The sequence below is a fragment of the Bos taurus genome, chromosome 26 (assembly GCF_002263795.3).
Source record: "Bos taurus isolate L1 Dominette 01449 registration number 42190680 breed Hereford chromosome 26, ARS-UCD2.0, whole genome shotgun sequence".
Classification (NCBI taxonomy): Eukaryota; Metazoa; Chordata; class Mammalia; order Artiodactyla; family Bovidae; genus Bos; species Bos taurus.
The window spans coordinates 8743309-8764023 of record NC_037353.1 but is presented as its reverse complement, the minus strand read 5'-3'; the positions used below and the strand labels follow the sequence as shown (position 1 = coordinate 8764023).

The 20715-nt window shown below is 40.2% G+C and overlaps 1 protein-coding gene across 35 annotated transcripts in view; it reads left to right on the top strand.

The window, feature by feature from the left end:
* Positions 1-20715, top strand: part of SGMS1 (sphingomyelin synthase 1) — a 323882-nt gene that overhangs the window by 260439 nt on the left and 42728 nt on the right. The window contains exon 10 of one of the 35 annotated variants that reach the window (XM_059881888.1): positions 1-20715. This exon is cut by the window's left edge and continues 30648 nt beyond it. The exons of the other annotated variants lie outside the window; for them this stretch is intronic. The gene's annotated coding sequence lies outside the window, so the exon portion shown is untranslated. 35 annotated transcript variants of the gene reach the window in all.

Genomic DNA, 20715 nt, shown 5'->3' with positions numbered 1-20715 from the left:
GGGTTGGGAAGATCCCCTGGAGAAGGAAATGGCAACCCACTCCAGTATTCTTGCCTGGAAAATCCCATGGACGGAGGATCCCGTTAGGCTATAGTCCATGGGGTGGCCAACAGTTGGACACAGCTGAGTGACTTCACATTCACTTCTTTGAGTATTATGGGTCGTATGCGCTAATGGATTGAATAGGGGCAGGTAAAGCTTGCCAGCGATGTCTTTGCTAGAATATATGTTGTTGTTAAGTCACTCAGTCATGTCCAGCTCTTTGAGACCTCATGGACTGCAGCACTCCAGACTTCCCTGTCCTTCACTATCTCCTAGAATTTGCTCAAACTCGTGTCCATTGAGTCTATGATTCCATCCAACCATCTCATCCTCTGTCGCCCTCTTCTGCCCTCAATCTTTCCCAGCACCAGGGCCCTTTCCAGTGAGTCAGCTCTTTGTATCAGGTGGCCAAAGTATTACACCTTCAGCTTCAGCATCAGTCCTTCCAGTGAATATTCAGGATTGATTTCCTTCAGGATTGACTGGTTTGACCTGCTTGTAGTCCAGGGGACTCTAAAGAGTCTTCTCCAATACCACAGTTTGAAAGCATCAATTCTTTGGCGCTCTTTATTCTTCTTGATGGTCCAACTCTCACATCTGTACATGACTACTGGAAAAACCATAGCTTTGACTATATGCACCTTTGTCAGCAAAGTGATGTCTCTGCTTTTTAATATGCTGTCTAGGTTCATCATAGCTTTCCTTCCAAGGAGCAAGTGTCTTTTAATTTCATGGATGCAGTTGCTGTCTGCAGTGATTTCGGATCCAAAGATAATAAAGTCTGTCACTATTTCCCCATCTATTTGCCATGACGTGATGGGACCAGATGTCGTGATCTTCATTTTTTGAATGTTGAGTTTTAAGCCAGCCTTTTCACTCTTCCTCTTTCACCTTTATCAAGAGGTCTTTTGGTTCCTCTTCGCTTTCTGCCATTGTGCTGTGCTTAGTTGCTCAGTCATGTCCGACTCTGAGACCCCATGCACTGTAGCCCACCAGGCTCCACTGTCCATGGGGATTTTCCAGGCAAGCATACTGGAGTGGGTTGCCATGCCCTCCTCCAGGGGATCTTCCCAACCCAGGGATCGAACCCAGGTCTCAAGCATTGCAGGCAAAAACTTTACCATCTGAGCCACCAGAGACACCCTTTCCTTAAGGGTGGTGTCATCTATGTATCTGAGGTTGTTAATGATTCTCCTGGCAATCTTGCTTCCAGCTTGTAATTCATCCAGCTTGGCATTTTGCATAATGTACTCTGCACGTACGTTAAATAAGCAGAGTGACAGTATACAGCCTTGCCGTACTCCTTTCCCAATTTGGAACCAGCCCGTTGTTCCATGTCCAATTCTAAGTGTTGCTTCTTGACCTGCTTACAGGTTTCACAGGAGGCAGATAAGATGGTCTGGTATTCCCATCTCTTGAAGAATTTTTCACTGTTTGTCGTGATCCACACAGTCAAAGGCTTTAGCATAGTCAATGAAGCAGAAGTAGATATTTTTCTGGAATTCTCTTGCTTTTTCGCTGATCCAACAGATGTTAGCTATTTAATCTCTCGTTGCATATAGTATGATGGAATTGAAATTTACTAAGCTTAAGAGGGCATGCACAAGGAGTAGGTTTGGAGAAGAGTTGAAATTTGGTTTTTGGGCTTTTTAGCCTAGTTAGACAGGAACCATGCTGTATGCATGCCTGTCTCCCAGGATGCCCATGACAGTGCTTTATGCATAGTACACACGTAATTAATGTTTGGTTTTATTTGGATTCAGTGATTTGGCTTTTATTAATATGTATACTTTTCAGCCCTTGGCTCTTTAGTGCTGGCTTTGTTTATGCCAAAAAGAAAAGCTCATTATGAATATAAACAGAAAATAAATCTGAGCTGTGTTTTCAGTGAAGTTGATGTGCCTCACACCTTGCCAGAGTGCTTTGTTAATAGACTCTCTGAATTCTGATCATCAAGTTCCTTTAATGAACTGGATCTCTATAATACAGACTTAGCTCTTTACAAAAAGAATTTAGGTGTGCAGATCTTTTATTATGCGTGTGAGTTGCTTCTTGTAGCACAGGTGTGGAACATAATCAGATGTGGATTAGAAACCCAGAGGATTGCCATTGTTATTTTATGGTAAGAATGTAGTTTTCAGAAATACTTTGAAGTGCCGTTTGGGGCATTTTAGGGGAAAATTTTATCTGCCCTCCCGCTGATGAGACATTGAGAGATTCTTTTGTCCTACATGTAGTCTACCATTGCTCTTAGTCATTTTTCCAGTTTCCATCCTTGTGACTGGTGCTTTATGTCTTTGCAAATTAAATCCATATTTTCCCCTGCTCCTCGTTCTCTTTTATACTGAAATAACTTGTGACATTTGAAAGTTAAATTCTTTGATCTCACATTTTACATCTTTAGATCATTTGACAGGATTCTGAAATGCTTTTAATGAGCTATGTCACCTTTTCAGGTTATGATAACACAGTGTTCTCCTTGTATGTAAAACTGACATTTTGTCAAATGGTTTAGGTATTAATGCATATAGAATTTGGAAAGAAAGATGAGACTACATGATCTGAACATTAAGAAACGCAACTCAGAACAGTGATCCTTGTAGTTCTATTTTAGCGGCCAGGGCCTAATGAGGAGCGAGTAATTAGGGACTTGCCATCTCCATGCATTTGCTCAGATGTGCCTGTGTTACTATTCCAGCCAGTGTCTCAACAGCTGATGCAAATTAATGGGAACAGCGCATCCAAAAAGAATCTGGGAGTCTCACCTACAGAAACAGTTGGGAAACATCTGTAAGGTCTTATATTTAGGCTCTTTCCCACTGTGACACTTAAAAATCTGATTAAACATACTACCGAGGAGGGTTTTGGTAACTTTGAAAAGTGTGAGGGCTTAGTTTTAGGTAGAAAATAGCTGTGTATATAATTTGGGGGAAAAAAAACAAGTATTTTTACTGAATTCATTATCGTATAAATATGAAATTATAAATGTTTGAATACTTTTGGTTTTTGTGTTATGGCATTGACTCTGCATTGTCTTTTAATTTGCTCATAAAAGAATAAAAATTAAGGAACCTCTCTGAGCCTTCTGTTTAGGCATAACAACTGGATAGTGATTCCTTTTCTATGTTTAAGGAATTAAGTTCCTGCCAACAGGGACCAATGTTATTTTCTTCTCATATTAAAGAAAGTCTAAAAGGAAAAAATGGTATGATTAAAGGAAGTGTGTTTTCCCATCTGAAAAAAATCCTAGCTGTATTTCTTTTCAGGAGATTATATTTTGAAGTAACTTTTTGATGAAATGGTTTTATAAATTTATTCCTTTTTTTTTTTTTTTTTAGTTAGGTGGGAGTTGTAAAAATTATTGAGAATGATGTGGTCAGCCTTAGATGATAAAGAATCTGTGTTTAACACCTGTGTTCTTAGAATCAAATACAGTCACCTGCCTTCCTTCTCTAGTATTTATTTTTTCACTCATGAAACAGATACTAACATTGAATGCCTACTGTGTGCTAGCTCCCAAGGATACAGTAATGAAAAAAACACAAGAGACCCTGTATCTTGGAGCTTCCATTTTGGCTGGGCAGAAAGACACTCAGCAAGGAAGATGATGTCAATAGGAGGATGGTCATGAAAGGCTTGGTGAAGAGATGACGTGTAAGAGTGGAGGCCTGAAAGCTGAGTGGAAGTCTGTAGTGCAGAAGGAGTAGGGTGAGAGTGTTTCAAGGCCCTGGGGTGGCTGGGAACTGAAAACAGACCAGCGTAGTTGTCGTGTGGTGCACAGTGGAGGCGCTTGGCCACACGAAGGCAGGGCCAGTCTTACAAGTTATGTAACAATTAGGTGTGGATTTTATTCCCAGAGCATTGGCGAACACTGCAGGATTTCAAATACGGGAATCACACAGTTGAAGAAGCTCTCTTTGCTGCCCCATGGCAAATACAGTTGGTTTGGGCACAAGAACGCCATTGAGGAGGCCATGGCAGTAATTTAAATGAAATGTAGCCTTGGCTGAACTATGGTGGTTGTATGAAGTAAAGAGAAATAAATGGATTTGTGGTACAGTTGGCAGAACTTGAATCCTTGGTGACATTTTTGCTGTTTTAAGTTATAGTTCTTTTTCATCTTTGCCAACTCAATCACTGAAGAATGGTACCTTGCTATTATATATTTATTTATTTGTTACCTTGTGAGATTAAAAAAAAATTCTGTGTCTGTGTGTGGCCTATTTGCAATCTTTGTTTAAAATCATTTCCTTAACTGATTTTTAAAGAGATCTTGATATCTGTGATCTATGACAAATTTATAAAATATTTTGTCTTGTGTTTTTTTTTATCTGTGGAATATTTTGATTGATATTTTTATGGTTGTTTAAAGCTGTGTTTTATACATTTGGTGTCACATGTGTTAATGTTGAGAGATTTCAGAAATGCATGTAAATGTGCATTCAGTTGAGATAATACTTTATATATGACTTATTTTAAAATTAGTTCACTATAACATAACATAGTAATATGTGTTCAAGGCTTTTTAAGAACTAAGAATTTATTTCACCTGATGCACAATAGCTTTAGTGTGCTTGTTCAGATCTTTCAATTTTATCATGCCTTAGAAAAAGTTAACTAATTTAATAACTTCTGTAAACTTACATATTTTTACATCACTGATTTAGTTGCAGGGTTCTAATTTTGTTGCATTAAATTATAGTTAAGGAAGCCAGAAAACAAAGCCTATTACATTTCTATATAAACCAACAATAAATATTTAAGTGATTGTCTTACGGTTAGTTAGTGCTTCTCATAAACTGTGTTCTTTAATTGTAGGCCTTTGCACTTCTTTGAGGTCCTGCACCCTAGGCATAGTCTCATTTGGGTGAGATTGCAGAATAGCCCAGATATGCAGTATGTTTGAGAGACTGTGGAAATGGCCATGTGACTAATTGTAGAGTCACTAGAGCCACGTTAGAATCACGTGGGTATAGTGAAAGGAGCCTCAATTGATGATTTAGCAAAGAGGGGTTCTAGTTCTTGCAGTTTCACCCGTAGATGTATTGCTTAGGTGTAGGGTCTCTGTTGGAAGATGTCTGTCAAACCCTTCATGGTCTGCTGCTGTTAAGTCGCTTCAGTCGTGTCCGACTCTGTGCGACCCCACAGATGGCAGCCCACCAGGCTTCCCCATCCCTGGGATTCTCCAGGCAAGAACACTGGAGTGGGTTGCCATTTCCTTCTCCAGTGCATGAAAGTGAAAAGTGAAAGTGAAGTCGCTCAGTCGTGTCCGACTCTTCGCGACCCCATGGACTGCAGCCCACCAGGCTCCTCTGCCCATGGGATTTTCCAGGCAAGAGTACTGGAGTGGGATGCCATTGCTTTCTGTTTGGGAAGGGTGCTAAGATGAGTCTGTAATTTCATAGGCTTTCTGCTGCCCCCTGGTGGTATTCTACCTTAGTCCACAGCTGGAACTTTTACAGATCCCTTTACAACCTGAATATGTGTTCCCGTGCTGACTGGCTTGATGAATGAGGAGCATCCCTTTTGTGCAGCTGAGCTGTGGTTCTGCTAACCATTGGCCAATTGATAAAGAAGCTCAGTGAAGGTGAACCCTGGAAATTTGGGAAATTACCAGATCGTTGGAGCCAAGAAGACTGGCTCCAACAGCCGGTGATCACTAGACAAGAGTTGACCAGATGATGGGTATTCATTTTTAACAGTTAGTATAATTGCTTAGTTTTTTTTTTGTTTTTTGCTTTTTTTTTTTTTGAGTGTGGAGATAAAGGTAAAGAAGACCTACACTTGCTTTTCCTGAAATCCAAGAGACCGGGGAAGGAGACTGGCACAGGGAGCCATTTGTTGGAGAAGAATAAAACACGATGGGACACAGACATCACCTTTCTGGCTAGGACCAACCACAGGATGTACATTTAGGTGCCGTCAATTTAGAAGTTACGCCTTTAGATCACCTCTAGGCTGAAAATAGTTAAAACTCACCTAGCTCTCAAAGTTAGTATTAGAATTTATTTGGGGACATAGACTTGAATTTGATTTCTCCTGTATGGGCCTGTGCCTTGTTAATTCTGCAGTGTGGTGTTGGTCACCAGGGTCATGTTCCTTATATTAGCTTTTTTTTTACTCCGTGAGTCACATATATTTGTTAATAGTGTAGATTTAGAAGAGATTTGATAGATATTTTTCTCACTGAAAGGGAAAAGCTTTCATTTCCAAGCCAGTGGGGATTTCTGATCCTCAGTAGACTATAAAAAGTTGTTTCACTTTAGATCAGGTTTTTTTATTTTGCATTAATCAAGAAACTGTGTCTTCTCTGGACCTACTATTAATCTGTTACCAGCACTAGGCAGTCCCAGTGTAAACACCAAAGGTGTATTTTAAATTAGTTGTGTTTTGTTATTACACATGGGGATCAGAGCCCCCATCAGGCTTCCAAAGTCTGTCAATTATTAAAAGTGGTGGTGCTGGGCTTCTCTGGTGGCTCTGTGATAAAGAAACCGCGTGCCAGTGAAGGAGATGCAGATTCAATGCCTGATCTGGGAAGATCCTACATGCCACAGAGCCACTTAAGCCCATGAGCCACTACTGAACCTGTGTTCTAGAGTCTGGGAGCCGCACTGCTGAAGCCCACAGGCCCTAGAGCCTGTGCTCCGCAACAAGAGAAGCCACTGCAGCAAAGAACAGCCCCTGCTCACTTCAGTTAGAGAAAGCTCACACAGCAGTGAAGACCCAGCACAACCAAAATAAAATAAAATGATTTTTTTAAAAAGTAGTCTTTGGGGACTTCCCTGGTGGTCCAGTGGTTAAGAATCTACCTTCCGGTGCAGGGCGTGTGTGTTTGATTCCTGGCCAGGAAACTTAAGATCTCGTATGCCTCATGGCCAAAAAAAAAGCATAAAACGAAAGCAATATTTTAACAAATTCGATAGAGACTTTTAAAAAAAATGTAATGCTTCTGTTTCAAATTATTAGCACACATCTAACTAAAACTATTTTTAAAACAATTTCTAGGTAGCATAAGCATTCTGGGAGAGAATTTAGAAACTGAAATAGTAAACCTTCTTGTACATTTTGATGATGTATGAGATGAGAAAAATACATTTGAAAACTGAACTGCTTTAGAAAATATGGGGAAATGGTTATTGTTTAGAAAATATATCTAAAATCAATGGTACTGTTACTCTCCAGCAAATTTTTAGAGTAGCGACAGAAGAAAGGAAAAGACTTTGAGCTTCTAGGGGAGGCAAAGGTGAGAAGGCAAATACATGGGGAAACTAATGGTGGAGAAAGGTTAGTGTTAGCAGGGTTTGTTATATAGAGTTCGCCTGCACCATCTCTGGGCTGATGCGTTTTTAGGCTCTTAAAGTTGTTTCCAATGACTAACTTCTGTCCTTCCTTGTAGAGGAAGAGGGAATATGTCTGCAAATTTATGCCCTTAGTTCAGTTCAGTTGCTCAGTTGTGTCCGACTCTGCAACCCCATGGACTGCAGCATGCCAGGCTTTCCTGTCCATCCCCAACTCCCAGAGCTTGCTCAAACTCATGTCTATCGAGTCGGTGATGCCATCCAACCATCTCATCCTCTGTCGTCCCCTTCTCCTCCTGCCTTCAATCTTTCCCAGCATCAGGTCTTTTCCAGTGAGTCAACTCTTCACATGAGGTGGCCAAAGTACTGGAGTTTCAGCTTCAACATCAGTCCTTCCAATGAACACCCAGGACTGATCTCCTTTAGGATGGACTGGTTGGATCTCCTTGCAGTCCAAGGGACTCTCAAGAGTCTTCTCCAACACCTCAGTTCAAAAGCATCAATTCTTTGGCACTCAGCTTTCTTCACAGTCCAACTCTCACATCCATACATGACCACTGGAAAAACCATAGCCTTGACTAGATGGACCTTTGTTGGCAAAGTAATATCTCTGCTTTTTAATATGCTGTCTAGGTTGGTCATAACTTTCCTTCAAAGCAGTAAGCGTCTTTTAATTTCATGGCTGCAATCACCGTCTGCAGTGATTTTGGAGCCCCCCAAAATAAAGTCTGACACTGTTTCCAGTGTTTCCCCATCTATCTGCCATGAAGTGATGGGACTAGATGCCATGATCTTCATTTTCTGAATGTTGAGCTTTAAGCCAACTTTTCCACTCTCCTCTTTCACTTTCATCAAGAGGCTTTTTAGTTCCTCTTCACTTTCTGCCATAAGGGTGGTGTCATCTGCATATCTGAGGTTATTGATATTTCTCCCGGCAATCTTGATTCCAGCTTGTGCTTCTTCCAGCCCAGCATTTCTCATGATGTAATAATCAAAAAATAATAAACTCTGCATATAAGTTAAATAAGCAGGTTAACAATATACAGCCTTGACGTACTCCTTTTCCTATTTGGAACCAGTCTGTTGTTCCATGTCCAGTTCTAACTGTTGCTTCCTGACCTGCATATAGGTTTTTCAAGAGGCAGGTCAGGTGGTCTGGTATTCCCATCTCTTTCAGGATTTTCCACAGTTTATTGTGATCCACACAAAGGCTTTGGCATAGTCAATAAAGCAGGAATAGATGTTTTTCTGGAACTCTCTTGCTTTTTTGATGATCCAGAGTTACTGTTTAAATTTGCCCTTCGGAGCTCAGAGTAGGTCTAGGAACCTGAAAGCCTTTTTGCTACAAACAGGAAGGTGACTCCGAGAGGCTCTTGTGCCTGGGAGGGCCCCACAGCATCCCACTTGGTTTCACTTCTCAGTTGCCTTTAGCTCAAAATAATCGTTTGCCAGAGTAGTATATTGTGCTCCCCTTCAAGGCCAGAACACGGCCTTTGTGCTTTAAGCCTGCAGTAGTCCTGGGACAGATATACCAGTAAGGAATGTCAAGGATGAAGATTGGCAGTTGAGGTTTGAGGTACGTGCATACTAAGTCACTTCAGTCGTGTCTGACTCTTTGTGACCCTGTGGACTGTAGCCCACCAGGCTCCTCTGTCCTTGGGATTCTCCAGGCAAGAATACCAGAGTGGGTTGCTGTGCCCTCCTCCAGGGGATCTACCCTACCCACGGATCTCTTATGTCTGCCTGCATTGGCAGGCGCTTTCCTTGTGGTTTGAGGTAAGGAGGAAGAAAACACAGCCAGGGTGGAAATAGAGCATTCTTCAGGATTTTGTCTCCTTAAAAATAAGAAATAAATTAGTACAGAATAATAGTAACAAACATTCTCAATCACTCTTCTTGAATATGTGCTGGACTCTCAGTATAGCAATTCATAGCCCTTGAGTTCTGAAAAATATTCTTAAATAATTTCTCTGGTTACAACTTCCCCATTGTTTCCCATGCTCTTTCTTGAGCTCCTACTAGTCACATACTAAACTTTCTAGATGACTTTTTTAACGTTCTTACCTTTTCTCTCAGTTTTCCATCTTTCTGTCTTGTTCTGTTTTCTGAGATATTTTTTCCAACTTTATTTTCTATTGAAATTTTCATATTTACTATGAGTTTCCAAGACCTTTTAAAAATAATGAATTTTTTGGGTACCATTATGTTCTTGTTCAATGTTTCTTTGAGAATGTTCATAATAGTTTTTCTTAACATTACAATTTCCCTCCTTAGTGTGTTCTTCCAAGTTCTTTTTTGTTTTAAGCTCTGGCTTTCATATTTATTAGAGTTTCTTCAAATGTCTATTAATTTTTTTGACCCACTCTTATTTTTTAAAAAGCACTAAAAATGCTGTTTGAAAGCACTTTGCATGAGTGGAACTTGTTTGCATGGATTTCAGTGCAAGATAATCAGTGCTCTTTTCTTGTAAAGTGTCTGGAGTTGTGGGGAGGGGGAGGTCTGCCTGGAAGTTTTCATTCTGGCTCCCAGCATGCTGGGTGTTGAATGAGGTAAAGGATTAGGACAGGTCCGGCAACATGTGTTTGTAACTTTTATTCAATGCATTGTAGTTAGTACCCCACTTTCAGCTGTGTTCCTATTCCTTTTCTGGCAGCTCTCCATTCCCCTTTTGGAGACAATACACTTCCCGTCTTCTTTGGTGTTGGGCAGAGGTAGTTGTTCGACTGTGGGAAGTGAGAATCTGAAGGTCACTTTTTTGATGGTCTTTCAACCAGTCCTATTTTTAGCTCCACCTCACCCCCATTTTCCGATGTATTCCTCCAATTCCTCATGCTTCTAAGGCCTCTTTTTACACAGACTGCTTTTCATTTCTCCTCCTTACTGGCTTAGGATTTTGTTTTCTTGGGTTTTCTCTCAGCTACTACTCAGTCCATCAGCTTCCCAGCCTCCTAAATTAGTTGTCTCTTGTTCTCTTTTCCCTTTCCCCACTCCTTTTTCATCCCTGTATTATCTTTTCAGGAGAGTTTTAAGAGGCAGTGGGGATTAATGCGTGTGTGTGTTTATCTGTGTGTGTGTGCTCAGTTGTGTCCAACTCTTTGCTATCCCATGGGCTGCAGCCCACCAGGCTCCTCTGTCCATGGGATTTCCCAGGCAAGAATACCGGAGTTGGTTGTCAGTTCCTTCTCCAGGGGATCTTCCTGACCCCGGAGTTGACCCCACGTCTCCTGCATTGCAGGTGGATTCTTTACCACTGTACCTCCTGGGAAGCCCCCAATGCCCATGTTTAGTTAGATATTAATACATTTTTAGAAAATAAGTTCTATCTTTTGATGGACTGGATTCCACTTTCCACTCCTTTTCTGCCTACAAAGAGTGTATGGGTGCTGGATTGCTTGAGTTTGGGGATTGGAAAAAACCTGTCAATTGCATTTAAACATGTACTGTATATTTTTTTTGCTCATTTCCCCTTCTCTTCTGACCTCCCTGTAACCTTTTGCTTTCTCATTTTCATCCTGAGGTATCAGCCCACTGCAGGCCAAGGAGAGAAGCTGGGATTTTCCTGTATTTTCTTTGAACACACCTGTCTTGTCTTTTCTCTTTTCCCTGCCATGTCTTATTCTTTTATTAATGTTTGAATTCTCTTTTATATCATTAGTGTACTCACTTAACCACCTCTTTAAACTTATTTTCTCAAGCTCGTGTTGTTTGTCACACCTGCTAGGTTTACCTCATGGTGGATTATGTCCTTATGTGATTTATACTTTTCAGTAACTTGTTTATCCCTAACTGAGATCAGTTTTTCCGTGGGAAATCTGTGAACTCTTGCTTGTTGAAGAGTCTCTAAGGGGCTGTTATGCATTTACTTCTCTTTTGTAATTTACATTAATTTCTTGAAGTTTCTTTAAAACAGAAGATAGTAAAACATGGCCTCATCTTTTTTCCTAAGCCAGTGACTTTTTTCACAGCCCTCATTTATGATAGATTCAGAGGGATGTGCAATCTTTTTAATTCTAGCTAAACAAGGAAGGGTTTTAGCTCTTATTTTGAAAAAGCAGAATGGGAAAAAAAGAAGAGAGATGGAGTGAGGTGTGGTGGAAATAAGAGCCTGGGTTACCGGTTCCCAGGCTTCTTGAGGCAGATAGATCACTACTGTGCACATCAGCTGGACATGAGGGCCAATGGAATTTGGCAACATCAGTTATGTCCTAACAATCTTGAGTGCTGCCAGATTGTGTCCATGTCCCAGAAGCACAGATTAACTTGATGAATGTTATAAAATAGCCCTGCTGTTTCAGACCTAGAAAGGCAGTTCATCAGTTGAGAGGGAATAGACTCTTCAGAGGTTTGGTAATTGTGTTCTAAGAATGAAAACCCAGGGGAGAACTATCGTGATTAGTTGTCATTAGTGTTATGCAAAGTTTTCCTTATTGTAATGACAGTAAGGCAGAATTTTCACATGGGTTTTACATTTTGGCAGTAGGCTGGAGAGGTGGATATTGAAGAAAATCTAGATGAAAGAAGAGTTGTCATTCTGATGGTTTGTTGTTGTTTTCTCTCTGGATTGATAGACAGTATCTGAGACCGGAATTTTTTTCTGTGCTTAGGTTCAGATTTCAGCTTTATCCTTGTCAGTGGTTTGGCTCATATCCTGAGACTATTATGTTTGGGGAATTTGATGGCCTTGGAACCTAATTATACACAGAGGGCAAAAGTTCCAATTATTTAGAGAAGTCTGCAAGCCCATTTCATATTTTTAAAGAAAGCAGATGTGGGAAGCATCTATTTTCAATTTTGCAATGCTGCCTGTGCATTTAAAAACATAAAACATACTTGAAGGAAAAACAAGCTTTTTCTTTTCTAAACACAAGTAATGTGTCTTTATCAAGGAAATTAGAGAACACTGGAAAAAATAAAGTCGAAAATTATTTCATAGTTTTGTCACCCAAAGGTAGTTTAGAGGTTGGTATACACCTTGTAGACTTTTCTGCTATGGATATTTGTGATTCATGTTTCCACAAATGGTATCATTCTCTTTGTAACCTGTTTGACAAAACTACACATACATACATACATATAAATACGTATCAGTAAATATAGAAGTACAGTCTAGTCTTCATTGGAGGCTTCGTATTCTGTTATATCATGATGTACTTAGTTCTCAATTTCAAGGATCCATTTCAAAAGGAATGATTTTATTTGCTAACCAGAGTCTGGCTATGGAATTGTGAACACTGTACATAATAGCAATTTAAAATAAGTTATAGTTTAAAGATTAAGGCATCAGAAGTAATTTGAAATTTCCTCAACAGTAGATTGAAGCTATGTGATTGTTATTCTAGCCATTTTTTCTTCTTCTGATAAATACAGTTTTATAACTTCTGCCTATTTAAGTGAATTCTTTACTTGTTAAGTAACAAAAAAAAATTTTATAGCTACTTAGATTGATTTGGAGAGACGATGTAAACACCTACCTCATGAGTCTTTCATTGGGCTGCATTGCCCTAAAACGTCCATTAGGTTCAGTTCAGTTCAGTTCAGTCGCTCAGTCGTGTTCGACTCTGCAACCGCATGAATTGCAGCACGCCAGGCCTCCCTGTCCATCACCAACTCCCGGAGTTCACCCAGACTCACATCCATCGAGTCCGTGATGCCATCCAGCCATCTCATCCTCTGTCATCCCCTTCTCCTTCTGCCCCCAATCCCTCCCAGCATCAGAGTCTTTTCCAATGAGTCAACTCTTCACATGAGGTGGCCAGAGTACTGGAGTTTCAGCTTTAGCATCATTCCTTCCAAAGAAATCCCAGGGCTGATCTCCTTCAGAATGGACTGGTTGGATCTCCTTGCAGTCCAAGGGACTCTCAAGAGTCTTCTCCAACACCACAGTTCAAAAGCATCAATTCTTCAGCGCTCCATTAGGTTACTGTTGACTTTTATGGAAAGTTCTAGTAGATGTAAAGACCTTTATCTGGACTAGAAGTGTTTACAAAAAGGCAGTTCATCTATTTCTTAATAAAATGACATCAATACTTTGTGTTTCTCTTTAGCAGATTTCCACAGGTAGTTTCATGTTATAAAATCTGAGCTAAATATTACATGCTCACCAAATTTTGATCTTGTATTAAGTTGATTCTGTAAGCCAGTGGAGTAGAACCACATGTATACCCCAGGTTGCTTTTGCTTTTAGAGATTTGATACATGGAGCCAAAAGTTTACTTTGCAGTTATGCATGCCTTGTTTCCTACTTTCTTTTGCCGTTATCAGCATTTAGAAACTTCTGAAACTTCCCTGTAGTTTCTTCCCTGACATGCCAGCTATATTTGTTCAATCTTGGGTCCATCGTGCCTTTAACAACTCATAAAAATTCAGTTCTTTGTATTAATTTTATATACTGCAACTTTACTATATTTGTTGATTAGCTCTAGTTATTTTCTGGCTGTCTTTAGGGTTTTCTATGTAGAGGATCATGTCATCTGCAAACAGTGAGAGTTTTACTTCTTCTTTTCAAATCTGGATTCCTTTTACTTCTTTTTCATCTCTGTTTGCTGTAGCTGAATCTTCCAAAACTATGTTGAATAGTAGTGGTGAGAGTGGGCACCCTTGTCTTGTTCCTGACTTTAGGGGAAATGCTTTCAATTTTTCGCCATTGAAGATAATGTTTGCTGTGGGTTTATCATATATGGCTTTTATTATGTTGAGGTATGTTACTTCTGTGCCTGCTTTCTGGAGGGTTTTTATCATAAATGGGTGTTGAATTTTGTCAAAGGCTTTCTCTGCATCTATTGAGATACACAGATGGTTTTTATCTTTCAATTTGTTAATGTGATGTATCACATTGATTGATTTCCAAATATTGAAGAATCCTTGCATCCCTGGGATAAACCCCACTTGGTGATGATGTATGATCTTTTTAATATGTTATTGGATTCTGTTTGCTAGAATTTTGTTAAGGATTTTTGCATCTATGTTCATCAGTGATATTGGCCTGTAGTTTTCTCTTTTTTTGTGTGGCATCTTTGTCTGGTTTTGGTATTAGGGTGATGGTGGCCTCATAGAATGAGTTTGGGAGTTTACCTTCCTCTGCAATTTTCTGGAAGAGTTTGAGTAGGATAGGTGTTAGCTCTTCTCTAAATTTTTGGTAGAATTCACCTATGAAGCCATCTGGTCTTCGGCTTTTGTTTGTTGGAAGATTTTTGATTACGGTTTCAATTTCTGTGCTTGTGATGGGTCTGTTTTCTGTTTCTTCCTGGTTCAGTTTTTGAAGGTTATACTTTTCTGAGAATTCGTCCATTTTTTCCAAGTTGTCCAGTTTATTGGCATATAGTTGCTAATAGTAGTCTCTTATGATCGTTTGTATTTCTGTGTTGTCTGTTGTGAATCTCCATTTTCATTTCTAATTTTGTTGATTTGATTCATCTCCCTTTTTTCTTGATGAGCCTGGCTAATGGTTTGTCTATTTTATTTATTTTCTCACATCCCTTGAATTCCTATACATTAACAGTGAGAAAACAGAAAGAGAAATTAAGGAAATTATCCCATTCACCATTTCTATGAAAAGAATAAAATACTTAGGAATAAATCTACCTAAAGAAACAGAAGACCTATATATAGAAAACTATAAAACACTGATAAAAGAAATAAAAAATGACACAAATAGATGGAGAAGTATACCATGTTCATGGATTGGAAGACTCAATATAGTGAAAATGAGTATACTACCCAAAGCAATCTATAGATTCAATGCAGTCCCTATCAAGCTATCAATGGTATTTTTCACAGAACTAGAACAAATAATTTCACAATTTGTATGGAAATACACAAAAACCTTGAATAGCCAAAGCAATTTGAGAAAGAAGAATGAAACTGGAGGAATCAACCCGCCTGACTTCAGACTATACTACAAATCTACAGTCATCATGACAGTATGGTACTGGCACAAAGACAGAAATATAGATCAACATAACAAAATAGAAAGCCCAAAGATAAATCCACACACCTGTGGACACCTTATCTTTGACAAAGGAGGCAAAAATAAACAATGGAGAAAAGACAATCTCCTTAACAAGTGGTGCTGGGAAGACTGGTCAACCACCTGTAAAAGAATGAAACTAGAACACTTTCTAACACCATACACAAAAATAAACTCAAAATGGATTAAAGATCTAAAGGTAAGACAAAAACTATAAAACTCCTAGAGGAAAACAGGCAAAACCCTCTCTGACATAAATCACAGCAAGATCCTCTATGACCCACCTCCCAGAGTAATGGAAATAAAAGCAAAAATAAACAAATGGGACCTAATTAAACTTAAAGGCTTTTGCACAACGAAGGAAACTATAAGCAAGGTGAAAAGACAGCCTTCAGAATGGGAGAAAATAATACCAAATGAAGTAACTGACAAAGACTTAATCTCAAAAATATACAAGCAGCTCATGCAGCTCAATACCAGAAAAATAAATGACTCAATCAAAAAATGGGCCAAAGAACTAAACAGACATGTCTCCTAAAGAAGACATACAAATGGGTAACAAACACATGAAAAGATGCTCAACATCACTCATTATCAGAGAGATGCAAATCAAAACCACAGTGAGGTACCATCTCACTCTAGTCAGAATGGCTGCTATCAAAAAGTCTACAAACAATAAATGCTGGAGAGGGAATGTGGAGAAAAGGGAATCTTCTTACACTTGGTGGGAATGCAAATTAGTACAGCCACTATGGAGAACAGTGTGGAGATTCCTTGAAAAACTGGAAATAGAACTGCCATATGATCCAGCAAGCCCACTGCTGGGCATACACACTCAGAAAACCAGAATTGAAAGAGACACATGTGTCCCGATATTCATCGCAGCACTGTTTACAATAGCTAGGACATGTAAGCAACCTAAATGTCCATTGGCAGACGAATGGATAAGAAAGCTGTGGTACATATACACAATGGAATATTACTCAGCTGTTAAAAAGAATACATTTGAATCAGTTCTAATGAGGTGGATGAAACTGGAGCCTATTATGCAGAGTGAAGTGAGTCAGAAAGAAAAACACCAGTACAGTATATTAACACATATATATGGAATTTAGAAAGATGGTAATGATGACCCTATATGCAGGACAGAAAAAGAGACACGGATAGAAAGAACAGACTTTCGGACTCTGTGGGAGAAGGCGAGGGTGGGATGATTTGAGAGAATGGCATTGAAACATGTATATTACCATATGTGAAATAGACTATTAACATATGTGAAATAGACGACCAGTCCAAGTTCGATGCAGGGCACTCAAGGCTGGTGCACTGGGACAACCCAGAGGGATGGGATGGGAAGAGTCGTGTTCGGGATGGGGGACACATGGGGGACTCCATGAACAGAGGAGCCTGATGGGCTGCAGTCCACACGGTCACAAAGAGTTGGACACGACTGATCAACTGTAACACTCAAATTCTGTGGTGTTATGGAATAAAGAGTTTATGTGCAGCTTTTATTCTTCTTTTACATCTTCCTAGTTCTGAGAGCTAAATTTAAAGATTTGAGCTCTGCATTATTTCTCAGCTTTCTCCCAGTAATGGGTTCAGGGTAGCACCTCTGGATGATGGTGGTAATAGTAGTTTTCTGAGTCCAGCCTTACATGCGGTCTTCTGGGTCTAGATGAGAAAGCACTTTGCCTTTCCCGTCTCAGACACAACAGTATGCTAGAAATTGACTGTGTAGGCCCAAGGGATAGTCACTGTCTCACTTCTCCTCCCACAGCCAGGCTCTGGGGTCTCTGAGTAAGTCCTCATCTTTTCGCTGTGGCCTTTGAAGTGCTCATTGTATGCATGCTCAGTCATGTCCGACTCTATGGACTGTAGCCCACCAGGCTCCCATGTCCATGGAATTTTTCAGGCAAGAATACTGGAGCGGGTTGCCAGTTTCTACTCCAGAGAATCTTCTTGACCCAGGGATCGAACCTGCATCTCTTGTGTTTCCTGCATTGGCAGGTGGATTCTTTACCACTGTAGCACTTGGGAAGTACCCATACTACACTTAATCTTAGCCTTAGCCAAAAGGCTGGAAAGTACTGCTGCTGCTGCTGCTGCTGCAGCTGCTAAGTCGCTTCAGTCGTGTCCAGCTCTGTGTGACCCCAGCCCCCATTGCCTTCTCCAGGAAAGTACTGAGTAGCTACCTAATGGTTACTTCCATAGAAATGAGTTTTTTCCTTATCGTGTGATTTCAGTATTAGCTTCAAGAAAGCTACATGTATGCCTTTATTTTCAAGCTTCAAATCTTGCTTGAAAAAGAAACTTTATTTTCTCATGAAATTTGGAAAGATGTGCTTACTCCTGTGTCCCAATGATTTGGGCTTTTAAAATTGCCATTTGGGAGTGGCTGCTTCATTTAATAGTAATGAGATGTCACTATGGGCCCTGGTGGGCATTAGAAAGAAAGCAGGATGTTACAAAAAGAACAAGACATATTTCTTGGAGTATTTAACAGCTTTCATTCCTTCTACGTGATCGTCACAGCAGTAGCAACCCATGTGAGAGACAGGTAAGGTAGTTAGTTGTTAATGCCATTTCCCATCAGAAGCTGAGCTTGAAGAGGTTAAAGGATTTTGTCAAGAAAGGAGGTAGCTGGAGCTCTTCTGACCACATCTTGCACACAAGACGGTTAAATTGTATTTTGTGGCAATGATATTAGAGGTGTACAAATTCAGAGAGTGGGGAAAGATTGTGAAGGAGTGACCAGGAAAGGCTTTGCAGAGGACCTTACAGACTAAGGGAAGAATCTGGACTTGTTGAAGAGGAGTAGATGGAGCACTCCCAAGTTAGGGGTGGCGGATCACAGGGATTGTCTTAAGGAGTGAAGAGTTTTTTTTATTCCAGTTAATTAATGGAAGCTATTGGTTTATTTTGCTGTTTCTTTAAGAATTCCACTGGTTATTTCAGACTGCCTGATGGACTTGTTATTTGCAAGATTAGTGTTCTTTCATTTGGATAGAAGCTTACAGTGCCAGAATGTGTGTGTGTGTGTGGTGTGTGTATGTGTGTGGATCTCATGGCCCTGTATTATCACCTACCATTTGATATTTTTCTGCTTTGAAGAAGATTGTGTCTGAGGAGGATATTATCTGACTGTGTTTCCCCATCAAAGAGAAGTGAAATAATACCTTGTCCTTGGTCTGGTCTCTGTGGTTCTGAGGGGTTTTCCCCTCCTGGTAGACTTCCTGTACTGGGCAAGGGGAGAAATGAAGAACTTGTATATATGAAAAGCCCATGTTCATTTATTTGAGCCTCAACATTCAATCACTAATTTTTCTTTAGAGTTCTCATAGCCACTTCGAGGTGTTGAGCCTTCCCTTGGCTCTGTCCTGATTGCTGAGGGGTATCTGGGGAGAGGCCCGGGTCTGATGCCAGGAGGTTTCCTTTCCTACGGGACCTTCTGCTAGGACTCCCGTTTCCTTTCATGCGGGGCCTTCTGCTAGGACTCCCGTTTCCTTTCCTACGGGACCTTCTGCTAGGACTCCCGTTTCCTTTCCTATGGGACCTTCTGCTGGGACTCCTGTTTCCTTTCCTACGGGGCCTTCTGCTGGGACTCCCGTTTGGCAGATGTCTTCTTGTCACTCTAGGTGGGTTAGTGGCGATTGAAGCCCCTCTGTAGTGGTTTTCAAGTGGCCAGAGATTCACTTTGGTTTCATTTCACTTTCATTTCTCTCTGGAGGATACCCATCTTATTCTCCTTGACCATTCAAATTTTTTGGAAGTAGTTTTGAGTATCAGTGGCATTTTCCGTAGGTTTACTTTGCATTAAACCATCTACATGTTGCTAGTTGTAAGGGACATTTCCTTGGATACTGAGACAACATTGACTGAGCACCTTTTGGCCCCTTTGGAGTTGAGACGTGTGGATGCTTAAGGTTGTAGCCCTTGCGTGGTCCCTCAGAGTCCCCTGGGGCAGTCTAGACAGACCCTTAAGCATGAGGTGATACGTCAGGAAGGTGCCAAGCTCTATGGGCTCTCAGAAGAGAACTCTTTCCCAAAGCCTGGACTAGCTGTCAAGCTCTACCACCATTTGGTTGGTTGTTATTTAGTCTGGAAAGTTGGGAGTTAGACATACTGTCCATTTTCATACCAGAGCTGGGTTTGAGGGCTTCGGTAGACACAGTTTGGTCTTTGGAATCGGAAGGCCTGAGTTCAGGTCTTGTTTGTGCCTGGACCTCCCAGTGGGTCCATTGGGAGCTCACAGTTACTAGGGAGGAAACAGGATTTAGAGCAGGACAGCCCGGATGAGGTCAGTTTGAGAAATCCCAGTAGAGTTTCTTTACTGGAGGATTTCCAAGTGCTTCTGACATACTAATGTGTACTGCTAGCCCTTGGAAGGATTACTCTGCAGTTCCTAGTCTCATTTGGATTTTTAAAACATGGAGCATTTTCTCAGATTATTATTCCACCAAGCATACTTAGGGAACACTGTCATTCCTAATTTCTAGCTCTTAAACCTACAAATCTGTGCAAGTTGTTTTCAGTTAACACAACGTTCTTTTGAGAAAAGAAGTTAATCCACAACTGGCCAGTGCATTTCATCATGAGCTGTACTGAACAGTAGCTATTGGTTATGATAGGAAATTTGAGAAAGTAAGAAAATATCGTTTTATTTTTAGGCATATTGGCATATAACATTTTAGTTTTATATTTGCAGCATGATTTGTTACTTGTATATACTACAAATTGATCCCCACAGTAAGTCTGGTTATCATCTGTCACTGTATAATCGACTTCTCCTTTGTCTATTTCACTTACCTCCAATCCTCTCCCCTCTGGTAGCCACCAGTCTCTGCTCTGTAAGATTTGTTGTGTTTATTAATTTGTCTTTTAGATTTCACAGGTAAGTTATATCATACAGTATTTGTCTTTCTCTGTCTGACTTATTTCACTTAGCATAATAACCTCTAGGTTCATACATATTGTGATAGACTTGTCACAGATGGCAGTATGTGCTGTTGGTGGGAATGTAAATCGGCGCAGTCACTATGGAAAACAGTATGGAGGGTCCCAAAAAAATTGAAAAGAGAACTACCATGTGATCCAGCTATTTCACTTCTGGTATTTATCTGGAGAAAACGAAAACACTAATTCACAAAGACATATGTATATTCCCTTTGTTCATTGCAGCATTATGTATAATACCCAAGATATGGAAATAATCTAAGAGTCTGTCCATGGATCCATGGATAAAGAAGATGTGTGTGCGTGTGTACACACACAGTGGAGTATTACTCAGTTGTAGAAAACAGAAACAGTGCTGGATTGTGTATCCTCAACTTTCACATACGGATTTTAAAGTACTGACAGCAGTCCTGTGAAGGAGACATTTGATCATGGCCATTTTGCACATTA